The sequence below is a fragment of the Lygodium microphyllum genome, chromosome 21, assembly GCF_053477565.2.
Source record: "Lygodium microphyllum isolate KBCC chromosome 21, Lygodium_microphyllum_v1.1.10, whole genome shotgun sequence".
NCBI lineage: Eukaryota > Viridiplantae > Streptophyta > Polypodiopsida > Schizaeales > Lygodiaceae > Lygodium > Lygodium microphyllum.
In genome coordinates, this window is record NC_141155.1 from 128,711,825 (window position 1) to 128,716,892 (window position 5,068).

Below are 5,068 nucleotides of genomic sequence, written 5' to 3' on the forward strand. Positions count from 1 at the left end.
TCTTCAAAAAGTTGGTTGATGGAGGCAAGTTCAAGTGGGTTGGGGTGAAATTCAATGGACCTACGGGCAAACTAGTTACCAACATATGATCCATGCTTGTTGTAATCTTATACTTTTATGCCAACAACCATGTAAATGGAATCCCTTATATCCAAAATAGAAGATGTGATTTTCTATATTTCTGTTACTAAAATAGAGGGAAACAAACGACATAAAGAACTTTTTTCAATATTTCTCTATTGTGCAAATAGGAGATGTGATTTTCTTCCCTATTTTCAAATTTCTACAAAATCATGAATGATACACAAAAGAGATTTAATAGAATAAGGAAATATTGCAATGCACTTTTGGGTGGTTGTGGCAACTTGAACATTGTTAGTAGTTTCTATAAGTAGCAATCAAGGTTTAGTAGACTACTATCTCCCAAGATTTTGGGTGGTTACAATTGAGAGTTGGCAATATACTATCACCAACATGCAAGAATTTAGTATACTCACTTACAAGTTCGATATAACCCAACTTCTAAGTCCCACTATCCACTCTCTTAGAGACATAAAGACATGTGGACACAATCTTTTTCTAGACAACAAATCATGTTAATGTGTAGAAATCCTTAATTGGGGTGAAAATCAACCTTTAAGCATATTAATATAAATTATCACCATAATTTACAAGAAAAAACTTGATTTAGTCAAAAGAGTGGGTATGTGAAACCTTTCGTGTTGGGAAAATAATTAGCTACATTAGGTAGTCATTAAATACAGAATTGAATTCATTGGAATGATAGGGTGAGAGCGGAGTTTTGATGCCAAGAAGTGCTTAAAAATAGCTAAAAATTACGAATATCAAGGGAAAAATATTCAACATCGAAGGCGGCGGCTCAACCTAGGACAATTTTAAGCGTCAAGTGCTCTAAAGATGCTAGTGCGACACTTGCAATTTTTTAGTAATTTTTCCATGTGCTTGTGCGAGTCAGGGAAGCTGCCGGCCAGTCCAAGATGCCGAGGCGGATGCCCAGGATTTTTCGGAATGCGATTTGGATATCGGACGCGGGAAATGCTGAGAAAAGGGCAAGAATTGAAGAGGTGGCCAAAGAGGAGGGCCAAAGGCGGTGCCTTTTTGGACCCCCCTCTTAATTTTTCATGAAGTAGGGGGGCATGTCGTCGCGCTGTCCTCCCTCCCCCCCCCCCCCCCTGCCCCCAACAAAAATGAGACATGGTGGCTATGAAGAAGCCATGGATCAGATGCCTACATGAAATCCCACAGTTCTTGCCGATCATATCGCCGTCTCTCGCGCAGACAATGATGGCTTGGTTGGAGAGAGAGAAAATCAGTCTTTCTCTCTCTTCCCTCTCTCTCCTCTAAGGGGTGGTGCACACGGGAAGAAGAAAGAAGAAGAAGGAATGGCGGATGCTTGTCCGCTGGCAAAGATCGAATTGCTCCGTGGATAAAGAGGGGCTGGAGACGGCAATGCGGGGTCACGCTGAGCATTAAATGCATGCTGGAAATCAGTCCCGTAGTCAAGACCAAGAAATGGAGATCTGAAAATAAGCGGTAATGCTATTTTTATAAAGAAAAATGATCTTTTTATGCTATTTGCTTTATGGAATCTTGTTCATATGGGATGAAAGTTCTTTATGACATTTTTTGCCATGAGTTTGATCAGTTTATACTCTGAACATCAGAAAATATAGGGATGCATGACCGGAATTAGTGTTAAAATGCATGAAAAACACGTGTTTTAAGGGTAAATTTAGGTTTTTTTGCTATATATATGAGAAATATGATATGTCACACCAACTAAATCTGAGTTTTTGCTATCAATGAACCTAAGGGCCATAGCCCACAATCAATTTTCATTTTTAATCATTATTTATTAAAGAAAAATAGAGAAAAATGTCAAAAAATGGGTTTAAAATTAGGGAAAAATGGAAAATGGACTGAGAAAAATTAGGAAAAATTATATCTATGATGATGGCAAAGCATGAGGTTGGCCTCGGTTTGTCCCCATTTCTATATTATGTGCGTATTTATTGTTCTTTTAAAAGGGAAAAATACATAGAAACCCTATCTAACCGATCAATGATGCAAAATTCTAAGAGTTGGATGAGGAGGGGCTGAAACACTGAAAGATAAAGAAAAGATTTGATTTATGCATTGCACTTGGCATATAGGAAATGGTTTAAATAAAGAGGATGGTAGCATGAGTATATGGCTTGGTGCCTCCTTTCAACGCAGCACGCGTTAGCAAAATTCATGGATAGAATGTTTTATGCACTATGCACGATGCTGATTTTCCTTTTGTCTAAGCACATAGCCATACACAATTTGCATTAAGCATAATAATTAAAAGGTATCAGAAAAACCTCATGGATGCATGGCACCTGTCTTTCTTAGGTTGAGACCAACGATGAGCGTGAGAGGATATCCCAAGCTGTAGGTTAGTCGTTGGGTCCTAAAGGGAAATTGTTGTGAGGAATGGTACATCTTGAAACGTAAAATATTGGTACCTTGAGAGGAGTTTGTGCTCGTTTGTGTTATATGTTTAGCAGCGCATCAAAGGGCCAATCCCTAAGATGTAGGAGAGCTGCAGTGGGGCTCCGACTATTAGTCGGTGGAGTGCCTCCTATATGTGTGTGACGAGGCATTATGCCTATGTACTTTGGGTTCTCCCTCTGAGGAGTTTAAGGGAACGTTGGACTATAAACTATAAACGCATGAATTAAGCTTTAGGGCGGTTTGTCCTTTAGCATTAGATTGACGCTCTGCCCTTCGCCCGTAGAATGGTGGACCGAATGAAGAGAGCCAATTCTAGTCTTTCTCTCTCCTCCCTCTCTCTTCCTTAAGGGACTGTTCTTGTGTGGAAGAAGACAATGAAGAATGGTGGAGGAAAACTTGTCCGGATGAGACCCGATTGCTTCCGGATGGATGAAGACATGGAGAGTACTGTTCTTGAAGATGCTGAGCATGAAATGCATGTTGGAGATCAGTCCTGTAATCAAGACTGAGAAATCGAGACCTGAAAATAAGAGGTAATGCTATTTTTATGAGGAAAAATGATCTTTTTATGTTATTTGCTTTATAAAAACTTATTCATATGGGATTAAAGTTCTTTATGACATTTTTTGCCATGAGTTTGATCATCTTATACTCTGAAAATCAGAAAATATAAGGCTACATGGCCGGAATCAGTGTTAAAATGCATGAAAAACACGCGTTTTAAGGGTAAATTTAGATTTTTTGCTATATAAATGAGAAATATGATATGTCACACCAACTAAATTTGAGTTTTTGCTGTCAATGAACTTAAGGGCCATAGCCCACCATCAATTTTTATTTTCAATCATTATTTATTAAAGAAAAATAGGAAAAAATAAAAAATGGACTGAGGAAAATTAGGGAAAATTATATCTATGTTTGTGCAATGTATGACGATGGCAAAGCATGAGGCTGGCCTCGGTTTGTCCCCATTTCTATATTATGTGCGTATTTATCGTTCTGTTAAAAGGAAAAAATACATAGAAACCCTATCTAACCTATCAATGATGCAAAATTCTAAGACTTGGATGAGGAGGGGCTCAAACACTGAAAGATAAATAAAAGATTTGATTTATGCATTGCACTTAGCATATAGGAAACGGTTTAAATAAAGAGGATGGTAGTATGAGTATATGGCTCGGTGCCTCCTTTCAATGCAGCACGCGTTAGCAAAATTCATGGATAGAATGTTTTATGCACTATGTACGATGCTGATTTTCCTTTTGTGTGAGCACATAGCCATATACGATTTGCATTAAGCATAATAATTAAAAGGTATTACAAAAACCTCCTGGATGCATCGCACCTGTGTTCCTTAGGTTGAGACCAACGACGAGCATGAGAGGACGTCCCAAGCTGTAGGTTAGTCATTGGGTCCTAAAGGGAAATTGTTGTGAGGAATAGTACATCCTGGAACGTAAAATATTGGTACCTTGAGAGGAGTTTGTGCTCATTTGTGTTATATGTTTAGCAGTGCATCAAAGGGTCAATCCCTGAGATGTAGGAGAGCTGCAGTGGGGCTCAGACTATTAGTCGATGGAGTGCCTCCTATATGTGTGTGACGAGGCGTTATGCCTATGTACTTTGGGTTCTCTCTCTGAGGAGTTTAAGGGAACGTTGGACTATAAACTATAAACGCATGAATTAAGCTTTAGGGTGGTTTGTCCTTTAGCATTAGATTGACACTCCGCCCTTTACCTGTAGAATGGTGGACTGAATGAAGAGAGCCAATTCTAGTCTTTCTCTTTTCTCCCTCTCTCTCCCTTAAGGTGTTGTTCTTGTGTGGAAGAATACAATGAAGAATGGTGGAGGAAAGCTTGTCCGGATGAGATCGGATTGCTTCCGGATGGATGAAGACATGAAGAGTGCTGTCTTGAAGATGCTGAGCATTAAATGCATGCTGGAGATCAATCCCGTAATCAAGACCGAGAAACCGAGACTTGAAAATAAGCGGTAATGCTATTTTTATGAGGAAAAATAATCTTTTTATGCTATTTGCTTTATGAAAACTTGTTCATATGGGATGAAAGTTCTTTATGACATTGTTTGCATGAGTTTTGATCAGTTTATGCTCTGAAAATCAGAAAATATAAGGCTACATGGCCCAAATCAGTGTTAAAATGCATGAAAACACACGTTTTAAGGGTAAAATTGGGTTTTTTGCTATATAAATGAGAAATATGATATGTCAAACCAACTAAATCTGAGTTTTTGATGTCAATGAACCTAAGGGCCACAGCCCACAATCAATTTTTATTTTCAATCATTATTTATTAAAGAAAAATAGGAAAAAATAAAAAATGGACTGAGGAAAATTAGGAAAAATTATATCTATGTTTGTGCAACGTATAACGATGGCAAAGCACGAGGTTGACCTCGGTTTGTCCCCGTTTCTATGTTTTGTGCGTATTTATCGTTCTTTTAAAAGGGAAAAATATATAGAAACCCTATCTAACTGATCAATGATGCGAAGTGCTAAGAGTTAGAGGAGAGGGGGCTGAAACATTGAAAGATAAAGAAAGATTTGATT